Consider the following 27,601-nt stretch of genomic DNA (forward strand, 5'->3'; position numbering starts at 1 on the left):
ATTTAATCACTTGGTTATGGTTTTCCAGATTCTTTCACTGTACATTTTTCCTTAGCAATTAAAAAGTAATTTATGGGGGAGATATTTTTTATTGTGGCAAAAGACGTGTAACATAAAATTTACCGTTAGTGACATTCACAATATCATTCGAATGTCATTTCACTTAGTCCATTCACAATGTCATACATCCATCACTATTATCTAGTTCTAGAACACTTCATCACCCAAGAAGAAAATTCTATACCCATTAAGCAGTCACTCTCCATTCCTCCCTGCCCCAGCCCCTGGCAACCACTAATCTACCTTCTGTCTCTATGGATTTGCCTATTCTGGATATTTCATATAAATGAAATCATGCAATATGTGACCTTTTGTGTCTGTCTTCTTTCATTGACCATAATGTTTACAAGGTTCATCTGTGTTGTAGCACGTGTCAGGAGATATTTGAGATAAAGATCCTATCTCTCACAAAACTTGCAGTCTGGTAGTTTAAGCATCCACTGGTATTTCTTAAGGAGAATCATTTAAACCAGCCTTTTTTCTGGCACCAACTCCCCCACCTCTTCTAGTTGACATGCACTGCACAAACTCTCCACCCTTTGTCTGTCAGCTCTCCTCTTTGACCATGCTCAATCCCCCGCCCCATTATTCCTTCCTGGGACTGATCGTGGCTTGTGGGCTCACACAGGGGCCACTGCTTGAGACCCAGGAGTCATTAACAATGAGCCAGGAGCTGTGTGGCTGTAGAACTCAATCTGAGAGGTCCCAGATCTGATTCTGCATATCATCACATGGAAAAACCCAATGAACCAGCTCAGAGATTCTTCCAATTCTTTTAAAAAGGACAAATTCCCCTTTGTTTAGGCCTGCATCATTCTTAGCTGTCATCACATGCTGCCTCCAAACATATGCATTTCTGACCCTCTAAGAAAAAGCTCATGTACCATACTGAATGCTGTTACTTTAATATCAGCTGGAATGTCAATGCCAACTTCGTCAGGGCCACAAACTCCAGGTGACAATGGCTTCATATATTGTTCTGCTCAGATGACACAAATGCATATAGACACATAACTGAAAATGTCAAGAAAAAAAAGCTTTAACCCATTCTTTCCCAAAGTGTGGAATTCGAATGTCATAAGGCATGATTTTGGATGGTACATTGATATGGCATTAAATAACATTGAACCACTTAGTAAGGAAGTCCCCATTCTTACCCTTCTGAGTCCACCAAGGAAAAGACCCAGTCAGGTGCCATTCTGTCTCTAACAATTATCAATATCTTTTTAACTAAAAGACAACACAGCTCTTTGATTAGGCCATAGTTTGTAGCTAGAATTTAAAGTTGTTTTGAGTTTACTACATTTATTTTTAAGGCTCTTTCTTTTTATGGGAAGTAATATCATTTCCAGTAGTAACATAAAGTATCCTTTTAAAACAAATGTACTGAAATTTTACAAGTGAGTCATTTAATTAAAATACTATGTAAGTAAAAGGGCTGATGGTCCTCAGTGTTAGCAAAAATCCTGAGGTGGGTCCCAAACTCCTGATGTCTGAGAGACGCTGCTTTAAGCCCCGGGAATGATTTCAGTTAAACGCTTCAGACACCAGGGATAGGCTCCTGAGAGAAAGGGGTAAGTTTTTATAAGAGGTCAAGGAAGGTCTTGAGTCCAGCATAAGAGAAAAGTCTGGGGCACACAGTGGGGCTAGAGATTGGTTTGAACCATTGGGCATGGGCACTCTAGAAAATTATGGAACAGAGAAGGAAGTGTCACCTACTTGGTCCCATGACAACATCTGAAATCCAGATCTCCAGCAAAAAACACAAAAACGAGGTAAGTCCATTGCAGAACCTGTGAACCTAGGACTTTGCTGGTGCCCTCACCAGAGGTTTTGGAGGAAATCACTTCTAAGTAGAGGATATCCTAAAAATGACCCTTTACTTGTGCACCTCTATACCAAAATAAGTGTCCCTTCTCTGCCACCAGCCCTGATGCCAACCTCCCAGTGTCCTTCCTAGAAGCACCCCCGCTCTCAGGTCCCTGTGCATCCTTGTTAGGTGGGAACGCTTATTTCCCACTCCTAATGTTTCCTTATGGAGGGAGCCCATACCAGAGTAACACTCCTGACTTCATGTCCTGCCCCTCACTCACTTCTTCGCTCCCAATTGGTAGAGACTCCATTGTCCGCTTTCTGGATTGGTGGAGCTTATCTATTAAGGGGCCCCAGTGCAGCGCCTTTGCCCTTCCTCACACCCCCTTTTTCAAGTAGGGAGGGGTGTGGCTGCTCCCACAGAGCACTAGTTTCACTTGACTGGAAGGGCCCAGGGCTAGTGGGGGGACAGAGGAGTGGCGCTGGAAGCTCCAGCAAGCTCCTTTGGCCACAAGTCTAAGCTCATCCTCCAGCCTAGCTTTTCTTACCTAATAGTATCCCTCGGAGACCCTTCCTTTCCAGCTCGTATGGCTGCCTGGTGTTCTTGTGTGGCTGTGCCACAATTTACTTAACTAGTTCCCTACTGATGGTCGCTTCCAGACTTTTTGCTGTCACGCACTACACTGCCAATGAACATCCTTCGACTTTTTATACGCTTGCATTAGTATATTGAAGGAAATTCCTTGAAGAGGAGGCGCTGAGTCCAAGAATATGTGCATTTAATGTATTTTACATGTCATTTAAATTTTTTAATTTAATTTACTATAAGGCATACTGGACACTGTTCGTGCCGTGCCAGCCTTGATGGGACTTCAGAGGGTAGAGTACTGCATCGATTTAGGCACGATGTGAGTGGGTGGAGAAGGCTTGATGTCATATCTCTGACTTATGAACATCCCTTAGTTGCCCCAGAAGTATAATTCTGGCACCTAGAGAACAGCCTCTGCCACATCCCAGGGTTTTTTCCAGCAGCATGTCTCCTTGCCACGACACACACCGTGTTGGCATCCTGCCCTCTCTGGCGATTCGGAATAACGAACAGTTCTTGGGGCTGTGTGTTGGATGAAGTTTGGTCAACCAAACCCAAGGTGCCAGTGGAATTAATCCTTGCTATTCATAGAAACTTATTTTCCCTTCAAAAAAATGTAGTACTGAACACTGATCTGTCTTCCCCCACTTTGTTCCTGCAGACTTCAGTGCTCTGCCTGTTTAGCCAGACTGGGCTTATCTCAGTTCCCTCGAACACGGTTCCCTGGAGCAGTCTGTCCGTCCACCCTTGGCTGTCTCTCTGGCGTTACCTGGGTTTCAATGCAAACATCGCCTACTCACTGTAGCGTCCCTGACCACCTGATGTGAAGTAACCACGCCCCCTCCAACATAATCTATCCAGGCGTCCTGGTTTATTTTCTTTGGAGGACTTGTGTGATCTGAAAGGATCTTATTCTTTCATTTGTTTATTGTCTATTTCCCCCTCTGTTCCCTGCTGTGGCCAGTGTACAGAAAGCTATCTGCTGTCATTTTACAGTTCTAGAAATGTAGAGATGTAAAGACCCTAAGAAAAGTCAAAGCCCTGATTGTTCAGAGGTGGGAACTGAGGCCAGGGAGGGCCAAGACTTGCTCTGATCCCAGAGAAGTGGGAATAAGGCCAAGACTAGAATGGGGTCTCCTGGCCCCCATTCCTATAGCCCTACCAACCTCCGCGGGAGACCCCTCAGATTCTTTCAGCAGTCAACTACCATTTCCCAAAAGCCTGTCACTTTCACTGAGCAGTATAAACCACGTTGTTTTTCCTTTTGCAATTTCTTCAGGATCAGAACATTCTAAAAGGCCTCCTGGGTTTGAGTGTTCACCTCTTTGAATGAAGAAGATGGCGTTAGGTGAGATTTTCAAGTTCCTGCCTAGAAATCAAAGTCCTATGATTTGCAGAGCTTCTCTTTTTAAAATGTGTTAATCTACATGATTTTTTTTTAAAAGAGATAACAGAACCAAAAGGCACATGATGAAAAACCACAGCCTTCTGCTCTACCCCAGTTCTGCTCTCGGGAAGCAATCACCTTCAACCCTTTCAGCTGTTTTTTTCCCCGTTTCTCCTGATTTCCAAGCAACATTCATGCATTTCAATTTCCTGATTAATTATTATTAACTTCCTGCTTAGAGAAGAGTTTCTCTTTCACCTCTGTTTGCCCCTTCCCCACTTCTCCCATTATCCCAGTACAATCTATACTTAGATCAATAACTGTCATTTACATTATCACTATGTATATATTGTATACTGCAGAGCCAAATAGTGTACTATGACTGAACTTCTTGAAAAACTCTTCTTTTTCCCTATCATTTCTAGTTGTCTTTCTTCTTTTCTTCCTTCTTTCCTTACTTTTTTTTTCTTTCTTTTTTTCTCTCTGTGGCTCCATCTGTTTTCCACATTTATTTCTAAATTTCTTTCTGCATTCTTTCTAATATTTTTTTTCTTTTTCTTTTTTATTCTTACTATCTTAGCTAGGATTTTTTTTTTTTGCAACTAGCAAAGGGAACTGAACCCTTGACCTTGGTGTTACAAGGAAGATTTCTAAATTTTTTATCAGTCCAAGTCTCCTGTTGCAGAACCCCAGATGCAGAGCAAATGTATGGTTCCAGTTAAAAGGCTGCAGTTAGACTCACCCTCTGAAGGGCATGTTCTCTAGCCAGTCCCTCTCCCAACTCGGCCCTCCCCTGCTCTCTGCCATGTGCAGCCTCAGCAGCTGCTGCTGGCTCAGGACAAGCATGACAAGCAATGCCACGCATGGCATTCCTTGCTCCTAACTGCGTCAGCACAGGGGGCCAGCATTACCCCAAGACGTTTAGGAGATAGAGCAGATGTGGGAAGGGGGGCCCTGAGGGGTCATCTCACATGAAAATGTGACTCACTGTGATTAAAGGGCTAGTTTACAGGGCACCTCTTGCCTTGGGTCTTCACGTGAACCTTAAGAAGCTGGCTGAGCAAAGTCCCATTATCCCCACTTTACAGATGAGAAGCTAAGGCTCCCAAAGGCTTCGGGTGATTTGCCAACGTTCACAGAGCTGGGACTCAAACCTCTGGTTTTTCAGTTGCAAATCCAGGGCATTTTTCTACTACCCTCTTTCCTACTCACATGCTTAGGGCCTCATGAAAACCACACAGCAGCTTAATTGAAACCAGGTAAGGGCTGGCCGGTTAGCTCAATCAGTCAGAGCACAGCCTTGTAACACCAAGGTCAAGGGTTCAGATCCCCTTACTAGCTACCCACCAAAAAAAAAAAAAAAAAACAAAACCTCACAAGGCGAGAAGGCACAAGGCAGCATCAAGTCACTGATGTGTCCTTTACCTTTGGTTGGATTTCCCTCGAGCTTTGTACGAAGGCAGCATCTCCATGCACTGGTCTATTAGCTAAAGTTGAGATATGACCGCACTAATTAAGAGAGGGCCTGATTAAGAACTACTATTTTGTCTTCACTGGCACTAAAAATAGGGTTTTCTGCATTTTTAAGCCTATTAGTTCATTAGCCAAGCTGAAGCATTTGCTGTCTTTGTTGATCTACTTTGAGAACGGTTTGAATTATGGATAGAGTTTTTCCCTGATCACCAAAAGGATTCATTCAGACATGGTAAAATGGACTCAGTTCTGTTTTCTAAATTTTTCACTGTGTGCCCTCTTTCCATCCAGAGATTCAGGTGGATCTGAACAGAGTGCAACAAATTGCCTGGACGCCTTGACCATGGTTCAGGTGTGCCTGAGGTATCATAGTAAGCTATCTTCAGATGGAAGACCTAAATACTCCCCGTACTGTGAAATACACATACAAACAATCACATAAAATAATAAGAAACACAGAATATCAGAACTTAAAATTTAGAAAAAAGTTTTTTTAAAAAAAGGAAAAAGGAAAAAGAATCAGTAACCAGGGTAGGAGAAGCAGCACGTACCCTCTGGGCATCAGAATTGGAGGGAGTGGGGCGGGGGAGGAGGAGGAAGAGAAAAGAGGAGGAAGGAGGCCTTGGGAGGTGGGGGTGGGGCTAGGGAAATTCTGCACACAGAATGGAATTTTTGTGGCTCAGTGCATTTCAAAATCTAAAGGTTGAGAGGATGAGGACGGGTACCCCCCAAAATGTCCACCCAGACCTCAGATAACAGGATACACCCTGAACTGACATTTCACTGTCTTTGACATAGCGGTGCTGTCCTTCTATGCCTTAGTCCAGTGTTTGCTTGAAGCGTGTGAACGTGAGTATCTCACCCTGGGTGTGGAGAAACTCATAGCAGTCCTGCTGGTGACCCGCTGGCCCTCCCTCCCCTGGAAGCAGCATTTGATTTGCCATTGATGGTGGGACATCACTATCAGGGTCTGTGGGTGAGTAAAAGGCCTCGGGACTGCCCAGGGGCAGTTTAAGGGTCCGCTCCTGTTCTCTCCTGCATAAAAACACAAATCTGCACCACGGGAGCCCTTGCTTTCCTGCTCTTGCCAAAGGAAGCTGCTTTGGCACATGCTCTGTTACGTGCAAGGGAAGCAGAGAGCGAGGGCCCAGCGGCTTCCCGAGGACGGAGAACACACTGTTAAGATGATGGCTGGGTCCGCCCAAATCTATTCTCACCCTCAGGAGTTCTTCCTACAATTTAAACCACGGCCCATTCTCAGCCTGAGCTGGAGCGCTTTCCCGGAATTGTAGGCGAAGGGACAATCCCGAGGTGTGGGACCTTTCAACACAGACCTGAGATGTTTGGCGTCTGGAGGTCCAGGGCAGTCCCCCGACCAGAAGTGTTCCACCACGGCTCTTGCTCAGAAGGCCAGGGAGGCTCCGGCACACCGGCACCGAGCCCTGGGGAGGGCCGTGCTGTGAGCAGTCACTCAGGCCACACTGCAAGAGGCAGCTGGTGGCTCAACCCCGGGGGTGGGGCGGGGAACCGGAACCCAGGCCCCTCCCACTGCCCGCAGCAATCCGAAGGGATTGTGGCTTTGGCCTCTGTTTTCAGGAAAGCAGAGGTCAGCTCAGTCTCCTGCTCTGGTGTCTGGACACCAGCCAGCCAGGAATATCCAGGTGACCAAGATGCCCTGGGGATGGCAGAAGCCCAGGTAGCCTGGACAGCTCAGCACCATGCTCAGTGTGGCTGGGACTTCAGGCACAAAGTCAGCACTTGGCTCTGTCTGGAAATGGCAACAGTCAGGACAGTGGAATTTGGCAATATTCCAGGGCAAAAGCCACTGAGGATGGTTCTGTCTGGGCAGCCCTGGGTCTTCAATTCACTGGAATAGTAATAACCATGACATCAACAATAATGACAGCCAACATCTATTGCCTCGTCTGCGCCAGGCACTGTTCTAAGCTCTTTATACATATCAACTTATCCGTTACTCACCAAAACACTATGATGTAGTTGCTACAATTAGCCTCATTTTGTAGGTAAAATAATAATAATAATAAAGCCCAGAGAGGTTAGGCAACTTCCCCAAAGTCACACAAGTAGTCAAGGCTGGAGCTGGAATTTGAATCCAGGTGGTCTAGCACCAGAGTAACCACTGTACTTCCCAACCTAAGTCTGAATTTCATTCCCTTGTGGGGTCCTGCTACTTCAAGTCCTGATCAGGGGATCCATCTGAAGTCCTGGGGCCACATGTGGCTTCCAATGCTGGCCTCCAAAGCTGGCCATCAAGACATGTCATTCTCCCACAGGTTGGGACACACGTTGTGAATCACATTGGGGACCAGGGAAGCACAGAACATAGTCATCTTCCAGGCTGAAGGCTCCTCTCCCTGCATGGACACCCGTCAGTGAGGGGACAGCCCTGTTGTGGGGATGGGCAAGGACTGTGATCCACTTTTTAGGCAAAAAGGGATTTGTTCACACATCCAGTTTGCAGGTGGCAGGACTGTGGCTCACACCTCAGTCTGTGATTACCAGCCTATTGCTCAGTCTTTAAAAATGGAGCAATTATTCATGCAATGAGCATTTACTGAGATCCCACTATGTTCTAGGCCCTGGTGACACATGAGTGATTAAGGCATGCTCCATGTGCCCCGGGAGCTGCCAGGTCTGTGAAGGACCAGGGTGTATAAATGCATAGACATGACGTGACGACACATGTGCTGGGAGACATGTGAGTGACTGCTCCTGAGTGATGCCTGAGCTGGGTCTCCGAAGATGGGTGGTTTGCCAGGCAGGGCTATGGGGAGAGGGTGTCGCAGGCAGAGGGTGCAGGACACCCCAAGGCGCAGAGCAGCCCCTGCACGCGGAGGGTGTGTGCAGGACAGGGCAGGGATGCACACAGGCTTGGAGGCCACACAAAGGAGAGTGAATGTTATCCTGGAGGCAGTGGGGGCCTGGGAAGGTTTTTAAGCAGGAAAAGTCATAAGATCTGCTTCTAGAAGAAAAACATTCCACAGTCAGGAGGCCGGATTAGAAGGAGGCAAATTTGGAGAAGCTGCTGGAAATGATGAAGGTCTCAGCCAAGGTAGGAACAGAGGGGGGTGGACAGAAGAGACAGCCCCGAGAGCTCTTCATGAAGGTGGGTCAGCAGGACTTGGCAATGGGCTGAGGGATGGGGCCGAGGGTCCCAGAGGCCCCAGCTTGCGCTAAAGCGGACGATCTGTATTGGGATTGGGGCAGGAGATGCACTTTTGAAGGACGAGGGAAACAGTTCATTTGCGTTTAGAAATGGTGGAAATGTGTCCAGGCAGTTGAAAAGATGGGCGGACTGTCACTCAGGAGACAATGGGAGCCAGGAACAGAAATCCCAGCGTCATGGGTATGTGGATGGTAGACAAAACCACCAGCAGATGAGAAATACTGCCCAGCGAGGAGGTGCCAAGGGAGAGCAGGGGATAGAGGAGAAAAGGCCAGTAAAGGAGACCGAGGTGTGGTCACAGGGACGGGAGCGCCACCAAGAGCAGATGGTGGGACCAGAAGCCGAGAGAAGAGAGACTATGAAAAAAGGCATCAGAAGGAAAATGAACTCACTGGTAGACTCGTAACAACAACTGTAGTGAAGTAAACTAAAGCCCATCTTTGTTTTTCTCCCTGCAGCTCCTCTCGCAGCCTGATGTCATATTGGGCCTGTTTCCCTGGGTGCTGTACGTCTCCCCGCTGCAGTGTGAGGGACCTCGCATGTGTTTGCAGGATGCTATTCTCAGCACTTAGAACAGTGCCTCACTTACAGAAGTGCTCAATAAATGTGTGTTGAATGAATGACTGAAGGAGCCAGAGTTCAAGGAGCTAGAGCTCCTAGGAAGTAAAGAAATGGAGCTAGGCTTTTCTTTCAAGTTTAGCAATAAAAAGAAGGGGGAAAAAACATATCAAGAGCCCAGAGTCCCTTCCCATAGAGAAAACTCTAGCCCAGCTTCACTGGTGAATTCTGCCAAACATTTCAGAAAGAATAATATGAATTATAAATAAACTGTTCTAGGAAGTTGAAGAGAAGGGAACACCCCCCAACTCATTCTATGAGGCCAGCATTACCCTGATCCCCAAACCAGACAAAGACATTTTAAGAAAAGAAAAAGAAAAAGAAAAACCTCATGTACACCAGTGGGGGGAAGGGGGGGAATTAACAAAATTTTAGCAGATCGGATCTTCCCGTCAACAGGTAGAATGGAGGAGTATTTCTCCACCTGCAGAACCCCAGCTGGTCTTGTGATTTATTTTATCAATAAAAGGTGGCAAAAGTGACATGGTGCTGATTCTGACAGGCCTCAAGTGGCCCCACACACTTCCTCTCTCTCTCTCTCTCTGCCCAGCTGCTGTGTGAACAAGCCCGAGCTGGCCTGCTGGAAGGAAGGAGATCACACAGGGCACAGATAAGCTTTTCCAGCAAAGGCCACCCTAGACCCCCAGCTGACCCAACCCCTTGCTGACCACAGACACACAAGTGAGCCCAGCTGAGACCAGAATACCTACCTGGCTAAGCCCAGCCCACACAGCCCAGCTGCAGAGTCATGAACTAAACCAATGTTTCCTGTTTTAAGCCATTATATTTTGGGGTGGTTTATTACCCAGCAGGAGCTGACACAGGAGAGACACTGCTTTACTAGATGCAGAGTTCCTCAAGGACAGAAACAATGTCTTACTCGTCTTCCCTAGTGCCCGTGGTTGCTCAGCAAATACTTACTTGAATGTTTGCTAGTTTGTGCAGCTTTTGCAGAAAAAGTAATAAATGCCATTCTGCTAATGACTGCTGCCTGACCCCATTCATTAACAAGCTCCCCACTGGCTACTGTCATCCAAGAAGCTCCTTGTCATTATACTGCCCAGCAAACCCACACTGCAGCCCAGAAAGTGTTGGTAGTGTACCTGCAGGCACACAGCATGTCAGCCAGGGGTTAGGAGGATTTGATTAGGTTGCTAGGGGTGAGACAGGTGTCAAACGCAAGTTGTGCCTCATGCTCACACCCACGAGGTTAGGAATGTTGTTTCCTTCACAGTGCACTTTGTGTTAGTGACTTCCAATGAATCCTCAGGGGATCAGGTGCACTCCCTTCAATAGTCTTTTCCTCTTTCATAAGTGACCAGGCTGTCACTTCTGTAGATGGATTTTGCCAGCAAGTGAAAGACTGCACATCACTGCCTACAACTCATCCAGGCCCAAGGAGACTCAAGACCAGGAAGCCAGGGCTCCACCTCATTAACTTGTAAGTTAATATATGAAGAGAACAAAGGGTACCCCGACCTCCTAGGGCTGCTGGAAGATAATTAAGAGACAGTGCTTAGAAAAGCATCTGGCACAGAGCAAATGCTGTGGATGTGTTACCAGTCAATCCTCACCAGCTTCATGGTCAAGGACGTGGCCCTAGAACCAACACCCCAGGCCTTTCCCTTCTCTCCCTAGAGATGGTGCTCTCTCCTCCCATCCACTGCCACCGCTCTTGGAGGGGTGCCACCAAGTGGAAATAAACCACCACGGCTGTCTCCAGGAGAGAAAGAAATGCAAACAGGCAATGGGCAGCCCAGGCGTGTGGACAATTAGGGGACATATCAGGCACTGTCCCAACTACGCTTACGTTGATGTTTCCCAAACCTGTCATTCCTGTGCTGCCTTCAGAATCTCAGGTATATCCATGTAGCACCCGTATTACTGGTCACTTACGCTCTCTTTAAACTTACATTTTTATAAAAGGAAACCTTCTATCATAAATGAAGTGGAAAGTCAGGGTCACCGGCCATAAATAGAGAGTGCCAGGAAAAAGAAATACAATGAAAACAAAACGATGTTATTAAATTCCAGCTAGAAACCCTTGCTGCTGAAAGCGCCAAGGCCAAGTCCAGCTTTCTATTTCTTTCCTAAAACAGGATGTCACACATGGCAGGGAAGTTTTAAGGACATATTAGCACAAAACTGAGACTTCCTCTTTGAAGGGTTGAAAGGGAATTCAAAAGAGAGTGATATAAAGGGGATTCTGTTTTACTTAATGCTGCTATGTGTCTGGTACAACTAAAGCATCTGTGATATTTCATTTTATCTGTCAACTTGTCTGGGCCACAATGCTTCCATGAGGGTGTTTTCGGATGAGTTTAACATTTAAAATCAGTGAAGTTTGAGTTAAGTAGATTGCCCTCCATAATGTGGGTGGGCCTCATCCAATCAGTTGAAGGTCTGAATAGAACAAAAGGCTCACCTCCTGGTAAGCGGGAGTTCTGCCAGCAAATGGCCTTCGGATTTGAACTACAACATCGGGTCTTCCCTGGGTCTCCAGCCTGCTGCCCTCCATGCAGATTCTGGACTTCCAAAATCACATAAGCCAATTCCTTAAAATAAATCTCCCTCTCTGTCTCTCTGTCTATCTCTCTCTCTCTGTATATGTAGATACACACACCCACACGCATTCTGTTTGTTGTTTCTCTGCAGAACTGACTAATATAGCATCTCTCCATCAGGGTACTCAGCCCATACAGACTCACCAACCTGAGAGATGGCAGGTCATGCCCCTCAACTAGAGACTTGGGGGCACTAACAGGGAGGGATTCCTACCACGAACCACTCAAAACCAGGGCAGATGCTGAGCCAGCGCTGTGGTTGGCAGTTCTGAGCTGGGGACCCATCTCTATGAACTTGGAATCACCCAGTAACATTTCCCCACCAGCATGCCTGTGAGGCCTGGAAAGAAAGGCAAGCCCTACCCGCTACCACCTCATCCTTCCCACTGGAGCACCTCTGATGATGTTGCATCTGCAGCAATGACATTGTCTGGCCATGGAATTGGGAAACTGACCCAACACAATGGAAATCACAAACTCATGCAATCTCAGCTGAAAGGTGCTGTGTAATCATTAGCACCACCCCTGTCCCCAGCCTCTGCCTGGATTATTTTTCTAGCATCCAGTTTCCATTTGTATGTGCCCTGGGACTGGGGACCTCATTGCTCCCAACATTGCATCTGATTATTGGTCCCTAAACTTTAGAATGAGGGTTCCCAAACTACAGTCATTTGCCTACCACCTTCTTAAGTGCTGCTGTGAACTTTGACTTCATATTGGTTCTTAAATCAGCCCATTTTCTAATGTAAATACACGTTGTTGTTGTTTTTAATCTTTTTGGCGCCTTGGAAATGGAAAATCAGCATCACCCGCTATAAGCAGAAAATTGATAGTGAAAATAAATAGCCACCGCCCACCCCCAAAGTTCACAAATTCTGGTTCGATGCTATTGCCTGCCAGGAAGTCCAGCTGGAGACCTGCTCTGCTTGAGTTTAAGGAAAGGTAGAGTCAAAGAAGCGTTAAACGCATAAGCATCAACTAAGATTTTCCCCTTGATGGAATCAGAGGAGTTGAAAGAGAGTTGAAAGAGGAATCGCTTTTTCATTGAGTGATTTAACGTCGTTTAATGACAGGGCCACCTAAATCACACCAGCATCACAAATCCCACCCTGCAGAAAATGGCACAATACAGGGCTCTCCTTCCATAGATTCCAGTTCTGTCTTCAGTGGTCTCCACCCGGGGAACCACCAAGCAGGTGCCCTCCCCTCTTTCTTCCACCTCACCCAGCACACTCATGTGGTGGGGCTCAGCTTAGACCCGGGAGCCCTGGCCCCCAGTAACCTACTCTAGACCTACAGGAATCTCAGCTGTGGAAGCATCCGAGGAGCTAAAAATTAGGAAAGGACTGGGGAGCCAATTAAAACCTGGGAAAGAAGAGAAATTGGAACCCTCACACACTGCTGGTAGGGATGTCAGGTGGTATAGCCACTGTGGAGACAGTCTGGCAACTCCGCAAATAACTAAACCTAGAGTTCCACATGACCCAGCAATTCCATTCCTAGGTATACACCCAGGAGAAATGAAAACATACATTCACACAAAAACTGTACATGAAGGCTTATAGCAGTGTGATTCACAATTGCCAAAAGGTGGAAACAATCAACACAGCCATTAAAGACTGAATGAATAAATAAACTGTGGTCTACCCATACAATGAAGTATTATTCAGCCACGAAAAGGAATATCCAGGTGATTTATCCATGCTACAACGTGGCTTAATCTTGAAAACATTATGCTAAGTGAAAAAAGCCAGACTCTAAAGGCCATATATTGTATGATTCCACTTATATAAAATGTCTAGGATAGGCAAGTCCACGGGGACAAAAAGTGGATTAGTGGTTGATTCAGTATGAAGGCGTATGGGAAAATAGGGGGGTAATATTTAAAGGGTATGGGGTTTCTTTCTTAGGTGACGGAAATGTTCAAAAATTGACTGTGGTGATAGCTGCACATATCTCTGAATATATTAAAGTACACTGAATTACACTTTTAAAAACTCATTTAAAAAAAAAAAGATTTAAAAAAAAAAGATTTTAAAAAACTGGGAAGCTCCGAGTTCACTGGAGGCATTTCAACACCTCTGTCCCCCTGGGTGGGACACCACAAGGACACCATAACCTAAGAGCCGTTTGTTGCCCTGATGCAGGAGGGAGGGTGGCACCATGGGTCAAGAGCCTGGGTCTTGAGTTGGAAGAGGCCACAAGGCAGGGGGGCACGTGTGTCCTCATTTTCCAGCCTTCTCCCCATCAAACCAAGCTTGCCCCCCTCTCCCCCTACAGAGCAGCAGGACCTTTGCACGAGCTGTTTCCTCTGCCTGGAAAGTCGTTAGATCTTTTGTGACCAGCTTCTTCTCTTCATTCAACCTCCACTCCAAAGTCACCTCCTCCGAGAAGCCTCCCCAGATTTTCCAGTCTAAGTGAGCTGCCGGCCCTCATCTCCTCCCATTTTATTTTCTTCAAACCACTAAACACATCTGCTATTTTCTTATTTATCTCTATTCACTTTTTTCTGTCTTGTCCCTCTAGACTGGAAGCTCCCCGAGGGCAGGGATTTGTGTCTGTTCCATCAATGCTGTATCCCTACTGCCTGGCACAGTGCCTGGCACACAGTAGATACTAGAATAATCATCTGTGGAGCGAAGGGTGGTCACTTGCTGGGGGCTCTCTCGTCCCCGCTCTGGGCCTTACCAAGAAGCCTGGAGCCTCCAGAGCCGGCAGGGGGTGAAGCGCAGGACAGTCTCCGTGAGATGAAGGCTCAGCATCCTCCTGCCCCTTGGGAATCCCATGGCCTCCAGCTCTCCAAGGATGAGCATGGATCGTCCTGAGTGCAAGGAGCATGAATTTCTGAGGCTCATGATCTCCTGCTTGGAAACCGCAGTCCGAGCACCAAGGGCTGCCACAGGAGGGAGTGGTGAGTGGAGAAAATTCATTGGCTCATCCTCTTTTACCTTTTGTGTCTTCCAACTTGCTCTGCCCCGTGTCCCAAGTAATCTGGGGCAAATGGCATCTCTAACCGGAGCTCGTTTCCTCCATGACGGAATGTGGTAGAACATGGTAGAATGAGAGGGTGAGCTGCAAGCCGCCTTCCCCATGTCAGTGCCCTGAATATCACCCTCTGGGTGGGTTACCTAGAGCAGAGCCTGGGATGGGATATCTTGTGCTAGTGGTTTTCAGAGGGAGGCTCTCTGGTGGACCCTAGAAGGAAGGGAGGGGAGCAGGAGGGGATGGGTTTGGTTCAAGTCCACCCTCAGCCTGACCCTGTGGCGGGCGTGGTTTGGAGGGTGAACTGCATGACAGAGATCGTCCTGCCCAGAGGCAGAGGGATCAGCTCTTAGACTCAGTGTCCATCAGTCATTTGCAGAGGGTTGACCCTGGGGAGGGATGGGAGCATAACTTCCGAGGCATCTCTGGCCAAGGGGCTTCTCATGACAACCGGGGGAAGTGGGTGCATCACCCTATAAAAAGGACCTTGGGGGGATGCACCGGGAGTGTCCACTACACCCCATCATCATTTCTGCCCTGCGTACCACCCATACCACTCATGACCCATATTTTTCTTTAGAGCACATAAGCAGAAATCAGTTCATTTCTAAATGCGTATTACATGCACATGGAGAGTCAGCATCACTTGCCCAGTGATAGACATTTAAGTCACACACTTTAAAATAAATACAAACACATTACAGTTTTTAACATTGCCTGTATCATCTCCATACAGAAATCATCTCCAAATGCCTGTGGACCTGCCGACCAAACTCTGGTGTGCCCATGATTAGGCCTCTTTCAGGTTCTGGCCCCAGTGTCATGCTGATATAAAAGGACACTGACTGTGCCACTTGGGCCTGACACAGCTCCAGGCAGAGCCAAGTGCAGGAGAGCGAGGGAGCATCTACCCTGACCCTGTCGCATGGCTTCCCAACCTTCCCACCCTCCCCACCCCCAGCCTCCAGCTGACATGCTGGAGACATGCTGCAAAGGACGCTGGGGTGCACTGGTGACCCCAACAGATGAGGAGACATGGTCCCTGTGCCTGCCGGACCTTGCCATGCTACAACAAACACCATCAGAAGTAATGGCAAAGGAGAAAATCTGACTTCACCTGGGGTTAGAAGCTTCCTGAAGAATAGGTGCGAGTCTTCAAGGGTGAGGACAATTAGCTGGGCAGAGAGAGGAAGGGGACATGGAAGGAGGAGCGGAAGTGGGAGAGGAATAACAGCTGGAGTAATGAAGAAAGGGGAGGACAGTGATGAGTCCCGAGAAGCTGGAAGGGGCTGGACCAGCCGTTCTCACCATCATCTGTACTGGGGCACCTTAAAAACCACCTGTGCCCTGGCCCTGCCCTCCAGAGATTCTGAAATCCTGACTTTCGGGTGGAAGCTGTGAATCAGCACTTTATCCACACCCTAGGCAGTGCCGATGGGCAGCAAGCCCAGGGCCTCTGAGCCAGATCATGCAAGGCCTGGGGTTTTTTGCTTTATTTTAGGAGCAATCAAAATTATTGAATAGTATTTAAGTGGGGCAGGGGTAGAGATCTGGCCAGCTTCACACCACTGTAAGATCCTTCTGGATGCCTATGGACAGTGTGCTGCAGGGCCAGAGTGGCCGTGGGGATAGCAGTCAAGGAGCTTGTGCAGTTGTCAACACAAAGACAGTGGTGGCTTGAGCCAGGATGGTGGCTGGGGTAATGAAGAAAAGAGATGGATTCCAGAAATACTGAAGGTTTGCATGAAGAGGCGGAGGACTGTTTCAGCTTCCAGTATAAGCCATTGGTGGGTGGTGGTGGCATTTACTGCAAGGACCCTCACTGAGGGCTACCAGACAAGCCTGGGACTACCGCTCATGGCCTCTCCCAAGCTCTTGGGCTTGTGAACGTCCATCTGGATTTCAGGACACTTTCTACACTCAAAAGTAAACTCAGTGAGGTTCTCTTGCCACCTTTTACTCAAAACAGATCATTTCGTTAGAGCGTGGTGTTATAACATCAAGGTCAAGCGTCGGACCCCGTACTGGCCAGCCACCAAAAAGAAAAAAAAAGATCATATCATCTGATGGTCAAATGTATTCATAAAAGTGAATGAAGGAGCAGGAGAAAGAGGAGTTCTTAGTTTTTCTTCTGTACCCCAAACAGCTTAAAAGACTTGGTTTCTCTTGACCCTCCCACAGATGGACCTCCCCACATTGGTACATAAATCCCATTATAGAGATTGAGTCTATTTTTGTTCACTGCCTTGTGCATAGTAGTGCCCAATAAATATGTGGTAGAATGAATAAATAAGAAATAAGTCAGCACAGATAAACTATCACAGAGTCCTCAAGTTCAGGGGTTAAAGATTATCTCCGGAATGAATCTCATGGCCCGAAGGTCAATCTGCAAATAGCACCTCTTTCAGGGTCCCCACGTCAGTATCTAGCTCTCCTTAGCCCCCAACAATCCCCATTCTCTTATCCCACTCGCATCTGCACAATGTCTTCAGAATCCACATGTCACCCCTCAATAGATACCATTTTATTCATGCCACAATTACTAAACGCCTATTCTGGGCCAGATGAAGAAGTCTAGGTTTGGACACTGAGATGGGTAAGAGAAGCCCCCATCCCTGCCCCGAAGACAAATGTCCACTACCAGAGTCAATGGACTCAGCTGGAGATCAGGGCACCTAGCAAGGATGGGTAGAAATCAAGGATTTTAGAATCCAGCCTACGTGGTCCTCCACCAGGGTCTGGGTGCCTGGACCAGCAGTACTAGGTATCATGTGCCAAGATGACAAAAAAATAATAATTGAGGGCCAAGGGGGTTCCTGTCTAAAGCAGGATTCCTAGAAAGCACCTCTCCATTGCACACACACTCCTGAAATAGAAGAGAATCAAGCTGGCTTTGGCAGGGGCAGGCCTGGGAGTGTGGGCTTGTTCTGTGACTGGACTGTTGAGGGAAAAGTTCATTCCTTGAGTGCCCTCAAGGGCTGAGATTGCTGACTTTGAAGAAGAATGTCTGAGTCCAGGATACCCACGAGAGCTTCTGCAAGCAAAGGAACTTTCTTGACCCAAGAGACTAGGGTCACTTCAAGAGGAGAAAGCAAATGTCTATATTTTACAAAAGGCACATGAAGGGAATGCATCCAACAGAGCAGGGTCTGTGGAGCCCACAAAACTCAGATTCAGATCCTAACTCAGCCATACAAGCTGTCCTGGTGTGAGCTAATAGCATATTGCCCACTAAACTGAGAAGGTATCCTAAGACCAAAGAATGAAGCAGAAAACACCATACAGATTATAAGGAATTTACTATTATTATTATTACTATATTGACAGGTGGTTACTTACAGGGAATGGATTGAGCAGACTGTGGATGCTGGTGCTGTGCAGCTACTTTTTCTGCAACTTTGGGAGTGGAGGATTCGGCAGGATGTTGAAGCTTACAAGGGACATAGGGACAAAAGTGGAACTATGCCAAAGAGAAAAAGGCTGCAGAAATGCGAGATTCCCAGGTGCCTCGCAGGCTCCTGATGCTTATCCTTGGGGTTGCTGGCATCATTCCCCTTACCTTACACAAGCATACCATTCTGTTCCTTTCCCTTACTCAGTTGCTAAGCAACCTGTGCAGGGGAGGAAAGATTGTGACTACTGAAGCCAGAGCTCCTAAGTCCAGAGGATGGAGTGAGTTTTGACCAGCATTCCTACACAAGCCGTGTGAGTTTAAGCACGTTCTTTAACACTCTGTTTTTTCATCTATAGAACAGGGATAATAATAATTTCTACCTCATAGGATTACTGTTCATTTTAAATGAGGTGAGGGATGTAAATCAAGTGGCCCAGAAACTGCTTTGCACTCTGTAAATGTTATAATAATAGCAATGGCAATTATTATTATTACTACTGATAACACTGGTAAAATCTAAGCCACTTTCTTCTACCCTAAAACATTAACCTAAAACATACTTTCAGACCCATCTCCTTGAACTCTTTTCGAAGCCCTGGACTCCCTTTCCCAGTGGTCTCTCAGACACCTTCCCCTGGATTTCCTAATGGCCCCATTAACACACCCCAAGTGAACTCACCAGTGCCTCCTCTTCTCCAAGCCACTGATAACACATGTTGACAGCATTCAGACTGGAAACCCACTGTGCCCATTAGGCGTCCCCATGTGATGTCCAAGTGGCACCTCCCCAGTTCAGTCCTCCTTACCTTGCCCCTGGCTTACCACAACAGCCCCTAACTAGTCTCTGTCTACAGAGCCTCCAACCATGCAACCCATCCAACATCCCATGGCCGAACTCATCACCTAAGCTTCCCACCCACACACTTGCGAAACTCCCATTGCTTATCAAATTCAGGGAAGACTACATCATTACTACTGAAGTTTGGGTGCAGAGGTAATTCACAAATATATTCTATTTGTTACAGAGAAGACTGGAGTCCCTTCACTCATTCCTTCCATACCAGTCCTTCCCTCCCCTCTCATCAGAAACAATCACATCGATCTATTCTGATGTATCTTCCAGACACTGCTCCTTGTATAAACATAATATGTATAAGGCCACAGAAAATACAACAAGAGTTTTTGTTTATTTTTATATACATATTACATTTGTCCGCATATAGTTTTGCTTTTGGGGTTTTTTTGTTTGTTTGTTTTTTAATTCAGTAACGCCATAGAGCTCTTTCCATACTGGTACACATAAATGAATTTTGTCCCTTTTAAGTGCTGTAAGATATTCTGCAAAATGGCTGATGGATGTTTAGGTGGCTTCAACTTCCTCTCTCTCTCTCTCTCTCTCTTTCCTTCCAACAATGCTGTGCCAACATCCTCACGCCTGCCTCCTTAGCCATATTCTTGGGGATGTGGAAGGGGGAGCCCCCTCCAGGCCTCCCTCAGCCCTCCCAGCTCTACCTGCCTTTATGCACCCTGCACTGCAGGCAACCGGACACTCACTGCTCCCCAGGCAGGGCCTCTGCTTGCAACCTCCACCTTTTCTCTCGCTGTTCCCTTCTGCACACCCTCCTTGGAACCATGGGGGAATTCTAAAGATTCTCCCAAGCCCATCTCCAGCCCTACAGGCTTAAGGAAGCCCTTGCATGCCACCATAGAGTAGGCTTCCCTGTAGCCACTTCTGGTGGCCCTGGTCCTGGACTCGTCATCCCCTTCACTAGATTACAACCTCCTTTGAAGACAGGGAAACTCCCTTTGTATTGCCAAAGCCTGCAGTAGCTCACTGCACAGAGTTGCTTAATAACACCCATTGAGATTAAAGTGGACAAGCCACCCTCTCCCCCGGCTTCCTTTAGTTCAAGCAAACCACAAACATCTCAAGCCGCTTGCATGTACATCAATATATCTCTGAGCCTTGGAAGAACCGGCGGAGGTCATCTGGGTGGAATGATGACCCTTGTTAAAGATGAAGGGACTCCCTCGGAGGTTAGGTGGCAGGTCTTGGTCTGAAGCTGAACATTGGGGGCCTCTTTGCAGAAGAGGTGCTCGCGTGGGGATCTCACAGGTATTTTAGGATTAGTCATGTTGTCAAAAGTATGAAATGTACCATCCCAGCCCCCATTATAACATCTTCAAAAGCCAGTCACTGTAGTACAAAAGTTGTTGCCAAATACAAGGACCACCTGTGCCTATTAACTAAATTGTCTAATTATTTTTTTAAACGTTTCAAAGTAAAACATCAACTTTCATTTCAACCTAAACAGCAGTATCTGTGAAGCCATGGGTTTGTGTGCCATTTATGGGTTTTTTTTTTTTTTTTCAAATACCAATCAAGAAAAATATGTAATTATTCTTTTTTGGTTTTATGTTGAGCTGAGGACCTTTAAAATTATCTTGCATACCACCAGCGATAACACGCTTTGGGAAACATTCATAAGATGAATGAGACAACATTGGGTCATATTTATTCACCGTGAATTTTTTTTTATTAATTTTGTTTTAAGGAAATATGGCTCTCCAGAAAAGTTTGTGATTAGATCATCAGAAAGAAAAATCTTCAAAGTAAGCAACTTCACTACTGAGAAAACGTACTTGATATGAGACTATGAGCCATTTGCATTGAGGGACTTGGCTTGGCTATCTTCATATCCTGCGTGGTGACAGCTATTTTGTATCCCAAATTTCTCAGGACAACATTGGTGCCAAATATTACCATGGTGACCCCTTCCTCAGCTCTAGGCCCAGAATTCTGGGAAGCTTCTAGAAGCTGATTTCACTCAGCCTGTCCACGAAGGGCAGAAACTGGAGCAGTCCCTTCTTCACCCTAAGTCCCTTTCAGATCAACAGAAGCCCAGCTTCCCAAGGACGGTGAGGATCCTGGGAATTGAATTATTCAGTTCAACAACTGCTCATCAAGCACTGGAGATACCCATGAAAAAAACCAACAGCGTCTTCAGAAAGGAAGGAGGGAGGGGTTCATTCAGCCAGTTCTCCTCCCGTCCTCCCTACATCCTGCCCAAGTCGGGCCAACATTCCCAGAGCCTGCCAGCTGTGTCCGAGAGCGACCTGATGCTCAACGGGAAATGACCCACGGCCTGGGCTTAGCTCTGTGTCCACCATTCTCCCATCAGGATGTGAGCATGGAAATCCAGCTTCCCAGATAGCTGACAAATGCAATAAGGGCCCCTAACCATGGGGACCTGGGCCTGGAATCCCCCTGACCACTCCCCAGCCATTGAACTCTTCAGCTGTGACGAGATGAGCCCCTAGACCTGGATCTAGTCCTGGGTCTGCTACCAACTAGCTGTGTGACCTTGGAAAAGTCATCCACCTCTCTGAGTGCCCTTAGTTGTCAAACTGGGACTTTCTAAGGTCCTTATGCCCCTGAAATTCTCCACTGTTAGCCCATAGCTGCCCTGAACTCAGAGACCTCTCACCCCTTACTGTCCAAGGCTTGGCTGCTGGGAAGAGCCGAAGTGACTCTGGAATAAAGAGTAGAGGTGCTGTGTCGTCACCAGTTACCACCGCCAGCCTCCACTCTGGGTGTCAGGTTACCAGCCCGGCACTCTCTCTGGGTGGCAGCTCTGTCTCTGATATTTTTAGACTCCCCCCTCAGCTTGTTCCTAACAAGAGCCAGATGCCTCTGATTCCCGCCACAGTCCTGCCGAAATTGCACTCTTTGGGTAACTTCTGCAGGGAGCCAGACTTCACAATTCTTGGGGCGAGAAAGGGAGCCTGTTCTTCCCGCCACCCCACACCTATCCCCATTTCTTCCCTGGACAAGTAAAAGACAACATCCAAGAGTCAGGCCTCCAGTTCTTTCTTCAATGCCAAGAACTCTCTTGCCCCATCCCAGCTGCTCCTGCCAATCGCCTGCTTTCCAAAGCCCAGAAGGACACCCCCCTACCCTCCTGCACAGGCATCCCAATGCTGACCTTTTACTTTCTCCTCTAAGAGGCTCTGCTCCCCAACCCCAGTGCCTGGGACCCATCCCACCTTTGGGAGACAATTGCCACCTCCTCCGCTCCAGAGCTCCCCATGGCTGGAGAGTCCACCCCCACCCCACCTAGCCCCTGAAGCCTGTGACAGAGGCCCCACTTGTCCACAGAACTGGGCATCAGCCACATGTTGCAACACACATACAATTATCTGCACCCCTAGGAGAACAGCTGGACTCCTGCCTCCCAAACAAACCCTGCCGACCAACCAGCCACCCATCGCCTCCCAACTAGCTTGGAAAGGTCTATATATTTTTGTCTCAACAGACTTCCCTTCCTGGTTATGTCTGGCAGAGTTTACTATGATAAAGAACTGGCCTTTGGTGTGTGCCCACCAACCAGGAAGGCCACAGGGCAGAGGCGAGGGCAGGAGAGTGTCAGTATATGCCTAGGATGAAAAGTCGGCCAAGTGATCCTCCTGTGAATTACCTGCTGCTGCTGGGAAATGGAGAGTCTGTGTACATATGCACGTGGATTTAGCTCCTACCGTGAAGACTATGCGGGAGGCAGAGAAAGGAAATCTAGGCGAAACATTCATTTCTATGCCAGGGAAAATGTCCCTAGAAATGGATTTAAGTGCCATTACTTGTACGTGTTTTGGGGGGAGGCAGTGTTAAATGGATGTGCCCTGTACTTACAATTAAATGCCACCAAGCCCTGTTAGGCCTCATTAGCTATGCCCTAATCTGGTGCGGGGCCAGCCAGAGAGGATGCTGTCCCTCCAGCGTCTCTACCCTCTGCTGTTCCTGCCTGGCCCTGCCTTACCCACCCCACTGGCCACCTCCTTGGCTTCCAACACAAACACCCTTCCCTGGATTTCAGGCAAATCTCAGTTTCTCCACTGGAGGGATAGAGGAGGCTCCAGGCGACAATGCAGCCTGCTCTCTGCCTCCCACCCAACTCCCCAATTGCCGGCGGGGGTGGAGGCGGCTGGATCCAAAAACCCTCAGTGGGAAAACAGGTTCTGCGCCTCCCTGCCACCCCCACGCCCCTCCCAGGCTGTGGCCTTGGCATCTGCCAAGGCCCCTGCAGGTTTTTTCCTCCCGTTTTTCCCAGAAGGGTCTCCCCCTAAACATCACACCCCTTACGCCCCACCCCCACCCCAGTTCCCTGCAACCCACCCTGGGAGAGGCAGAGGGCAGTTCAAAGTCAGGCTCTTGGCCTTGAGGAACTGACTTCAAGTCTCCTGCCTGGGTTTCCTCACCTGCAGCAGGGGAGTGTGCTGGAAACAACTCAGAGGGGAGGCCAAGGGAGAAACTGAGGACAGAGGGAAAAGCACAGGACCCTGCAAACCTCCATCATGTCCACCCTGCCCCTTGTGACCTTCCCAACAAAAACTCTGTACCCATTAAACACTAAGTTCCCATTCCCCCTTCCCCAGCCCGAATGTGCCTATTCTAGGTGCTGGAGGCTTCTTAAGTTTCTCTCCAAGCCTCTTAGACACAGCTAAGTTACAAGATCAACACACCCACAGCTTGGGCGCTCCCGAGGGGAAAGTGCTCGTCTCCAAACCCGGAGCTGGGCTGTAGACTTACTCTAAAGTAGGGGCTAAACTTTGGCCCGGAGAGCTTTGCTCTGTAGGGTCTCTCTTAGGTCGAGGGTCTCCAACTAGTCCCCATGTATGAGGTCCCCAGATCAGACCCACATTACGACCTTAAAGACCTCCCTAGAGTGTCGCTGGATTTGGGGAAGGCGTACAGTCCACACCCCGAGCTTTAGTGCCCACTCCATGGGTTGGCCTTACCCCCTAAAAGCCCCCCGAGCCCTGCCAGAGTGGGGAGGCGAGAGGGTCATCCCAGCGGCCCCCCGAGTCTCCACCGCTCCGGACCCAAGGAAGTTGCTCCCCGCCGCTGGGGGGCGCAACGGAGCTGCGGCCGGGGCCGAGGGGGCGAGCAGCCTGGAGGACCCACGGATCGGGCCCGGGAGCAGCCAGTCCCGCCTGCTCGGTGAGGCGGGGGACACCGCGCCGGGGCGCCGGGGTCACCCCCTCCCGCGATCTGGGGGGACTGTCCGGGACTCCGGGAGCCCTGGGGTGGGGCGGGCGAGGTCGAGGGGAGCCGCCCCGACGCCTCCCCAAACTTTTCCCGCCCGCCTCGGCGCAAAGGCGAAGGGAGCCGGCCCGGGGTGGCGAGGTGGGATCGGGGGTCCGAGCGGGCGCGGCGCGGGCGGGAGAACGGGGGGTCTGCAGCGCGGTGGCGCCTCGGCCACCCCTCCCTGTCCCCCACCCCCTTGCCGGGGCCTCTCTCGGGCCAGCGGGGAGAGGGGTCGCGGCCCTGCTGCCCCGGAGCCCCCCGTGGTCGCCCGGGCGCGCCCCCAACTCACCGGGCGCTGGCGGCTGGGCCGACGGACGGGCTGACGCGCGGGGCGAGGCCGCCGGGCTGTTTTGAAGCTCCGGGCTGGGACTGCGAACCCGCCTCCTCCCTCCTCCCTCCGCCCTCCTCCCTCCACCCTCCTCCCCGCGGCCCCCTCCTTCCCCGATCCCGCCTCCCGGGGCGTGAGGGCTGCAGCCGCGACGGCCGAGTGGGAGGGGCTGCAGGAGTCGGGCAGGGGACTCGGGCGGGAAAGGCCGGAGCCCCGGGGGCGCCCCCAGCCCCTGCCCGCCTCCTGCGGCACTTTGGCCAAGTGTGGGGCGGAGTCGGTGGCGCGGCCCGGGAGAGGGAGAGCTGGCCGTCCCTTCCCTGCGCTCTCCCTGCAGGTTTCCACCTCCGTCTTCTCTTTCCTCCCCCTTCTCTCCTCCTCTTCTCTTGCCCTCCAGTAAGGGGTTCTGGAATCCGGCTCCCTGCTTTAGAACCCCTTCTCTGGCGCTTTTAACTTCGTAGGCTTGTCCTTAAATCTTCTGCCTCAGTTTCCTCCTCTGGAAATAGAAGTCATCATAGGATCTCTTTCACTGGGTGGTTGTAAGGCCGCAAAGTGATAATACATACACAGTGCTTGGCACACAGTAAGTGCTCGATATGTGTTAGCCATTGTTATTTTTATTATCTGACTTGGAGTCCTACCTTGGTGTGAAGAACTGAGTCTTAAAACTCCTTCTAGGTCCCCCCCTTTGACTCACCCACCAATACCACAAACCACTTCCCATATCCTTTGAGCCCACAGTCCTGGAATTTATTGTCCCTGGAAACGATATCAAAAGACAAGGAACTGAGGGCCGGCCCATGGCTCACTTGGGAGAGTGGGGTGCTGACAACACCAAGGCCACAGGTTCGGATCCCCATATAGGGATGGCCAGTTAGCTCACTCAGGAGAGCGTGGTGCTGACAACACCAAGTCAAGGGTTAAGATCCCCTTACCGGTCATCTTTAAAAAAAAAAAAAAAAAAAGATGGGGTAACATATGTGAGTAAAGAGGGCATGTGGTCACAAGGCACAGTTTTGCTGTGACCTGATTTCAATGTGGCATTAATTTTTTTTTTTTTTTAATAAATGCAGCACCCAGAATTCACATCTCCTCCACATTTAAACCCAGACAAGGAAGTTGTGTGAAATGAATGTGTGCCCCTGACCCATCCACTCCTGTCCCCAGTTGGCAAAGAAATTTTCTCTACCTTAAGTCCCAAGTAATGGGTGACTCATTCTGAAACCAAAAATCACAGGGCCCCTAAATTTGCAGAAATTGAATACTAAAAGGAACATAGGATGTCTTATACCCTGTAGCCAAAGAAGTGTTCCCTCTGCCTGGGAAGCCAAACACCCTAAGGTGCATGCTTGCTTCTTAGCCTGCCCTTCAGTCTGAAAGGACCGTCATCTCTTTTTGGATTCACTTAAAGCAGTAACTTAATAAGCAGACCTGAGACAAGAGACTGAATCATTCAAACTCCTCATTTGAAAAATACGGCTTGGTTTTTGTTTTTTGTCTGTGGAAAAAGTAAGACATTAATTGCATGGCCTGACCTTCAAAGCGTGCTCTTTTCTTGGAATTCCAGCCAGGGCATGGAGTGAAGGAGGCAGCAAGACTGACCTTGAACTTGCCCGCTGAGCTGCCTCTCTTTCCAGCCTCAGTTTCCCCCTATGGAAACAGAGGGCTGATCTGTCCTGAATGGGGGAAGAGTCCAGAAGGGCTGGTGCCCAATATTGTGTGTTGAAGCGGGGAGGGAGGTTAGCGTATTTAAAAATTGGAAAAAATTCCATAATAGGGCCACAACATATTACAATATTTTTAAATGTTTAATTTAACATGTTAATGTTATTTATTTGCACACAGCCAAAAATATAAGGCAATTAATTGGTGTCACACAAGAGAATTAGAAACCCTTTTAAGGAACACTAATTTATTGTGCAGTAGCATGGTCTGGCTGGGACACCATGTTTACATTTTCCGATAAGCATCTTTTTTAATCCCTTTGGGAAACTTTTGTGATGGGAGGGACTTGCTGGGTCTAAATTAGAGGTCTTCGGAGGATCTGAGACCAACTCCAAAGGGCCATCCCACCCCCCAGGTCTTGAACTTCCCCAGTGGGCCTAGCGTCTTTAATTCTATAGCTAATCAATACTCTCATCCCACAAGAAAAAGATTCTTTGGGGTTGGAGAGGAGACAGGAAGGTGTTAATTTGAACTGAGTCCTCCTCCTCCCCTCATAAAAAGGGAGGTGAGTGGGATCTGGTTGTTGTAAAAGGGAGCCTGGCAGGGCCCACCTGCAGGGATGGCAGTGCCTGCCTGTCCCATGGCCACCTGGAGAACAGAAAAAACCCAAAAGGCTCTCTCAGAATGGAAAGTCCAGGTAGGGGATAGAGCAGGTTGCTGAACCCTTACCATGTGCCAGTAACTTTACAAACATTACCTTTCATATAACACAACAAACCTGCAAAAGAAGTTACCCTCAACTTGTCCATGAAGAATTTTAGGCTCAGAGGAGCTACACAAGTAACTTGCCTAAAGGCTCAATGCAAGTGCTGAAGTATGAACTTGAACCTAGACGACTGCACCAGACCCCCTTCTCCTTTTCCCACTCTATCACTATTTACGAAATGCTAACTATGCTCAAGATATAAATTTTGTCATATCCACCTGCCACTAAACTAGTATTCACTTAATAGTTTTCTTTAAATTAACTATTTATTTAAACATATTTATTTTAAAAGGAAGCCCTATATCTCATGGTAAACAGGAAACCAGTGCCCTCCTCCAATAATAGAAGACAAACTTACAGATATAAACACTACCAAAATAAAACAGTGTTAGCAAATGGTAGCCAGATACTGCTGCCTGAGGAGTCCTTGAGCCTGAGGATTAAAAAGGGAGAGCAGCCAGGTGTTAAAACCACACTAGCACAGAGGCGTCTCTCTCCTGTTGTCATCAGAACTATTGCAAGATCATTGGAAAAGGGAATCGTGTTGTCACTCTGTGATTCAAAGCCAGGAGATGCCTCCTCCCCATATCAGCTCGCAAGCTGGTGGGGCGTGTCCTACACTGGGGAGAACATGGTCAGACACCAAGATGCCTCTTCAGGACCTAGAGAAAGAAATGGACCGATTGCTTCTCTCCCT

At 48.4% G+C, this 27,601-nt stretch overlaps 1 protein-coding gene across 2 annotated transcripts in view; it reads right to left on the reverse strand.

Annotated features, from left to right (window-relative positions):
* The window catches only part of EMP2 (epithelial membrane protein 2), a 40,011-nt gene extending 15,497 nt beyond the window's left edge, over positions 1–24,514 (reverse strand). The window contains exon 1 of one of the 2 annotated variants that reach the window (XM_063100880.1): positions 24,438–24,514. The gene's annotated coding sequence lies outside the window, so the exon portion shown is untranslated. Of the gene's footprint in view, positions 1–6,655; positions 6,874–24,437 lie in introns of those variants that run through there. The other variant, XM_063100879.1, reaches the window with a different exon arrangement.
* Positions 24,515–27,601: the final 3,087 nt, after the last annotated feature.

The sequence above is a fragment of the Cynocephalus volans genome, chromosome 6 (genome assembly GCF_027409185.1).
Source record: "Cynocephalus volans isolate mCynVol1 chromosome 6, mCynVol1.pri, whole genome shotgun sequence".
In the NCBI taxonomy this organism is placed as follows: domain Eukaryota; kingdom Metazoa; phylum Chordata; class Mammalia; order Dermoptera; family Cynocephalidae; genus Cynocephalus; species Cynocephalus volans.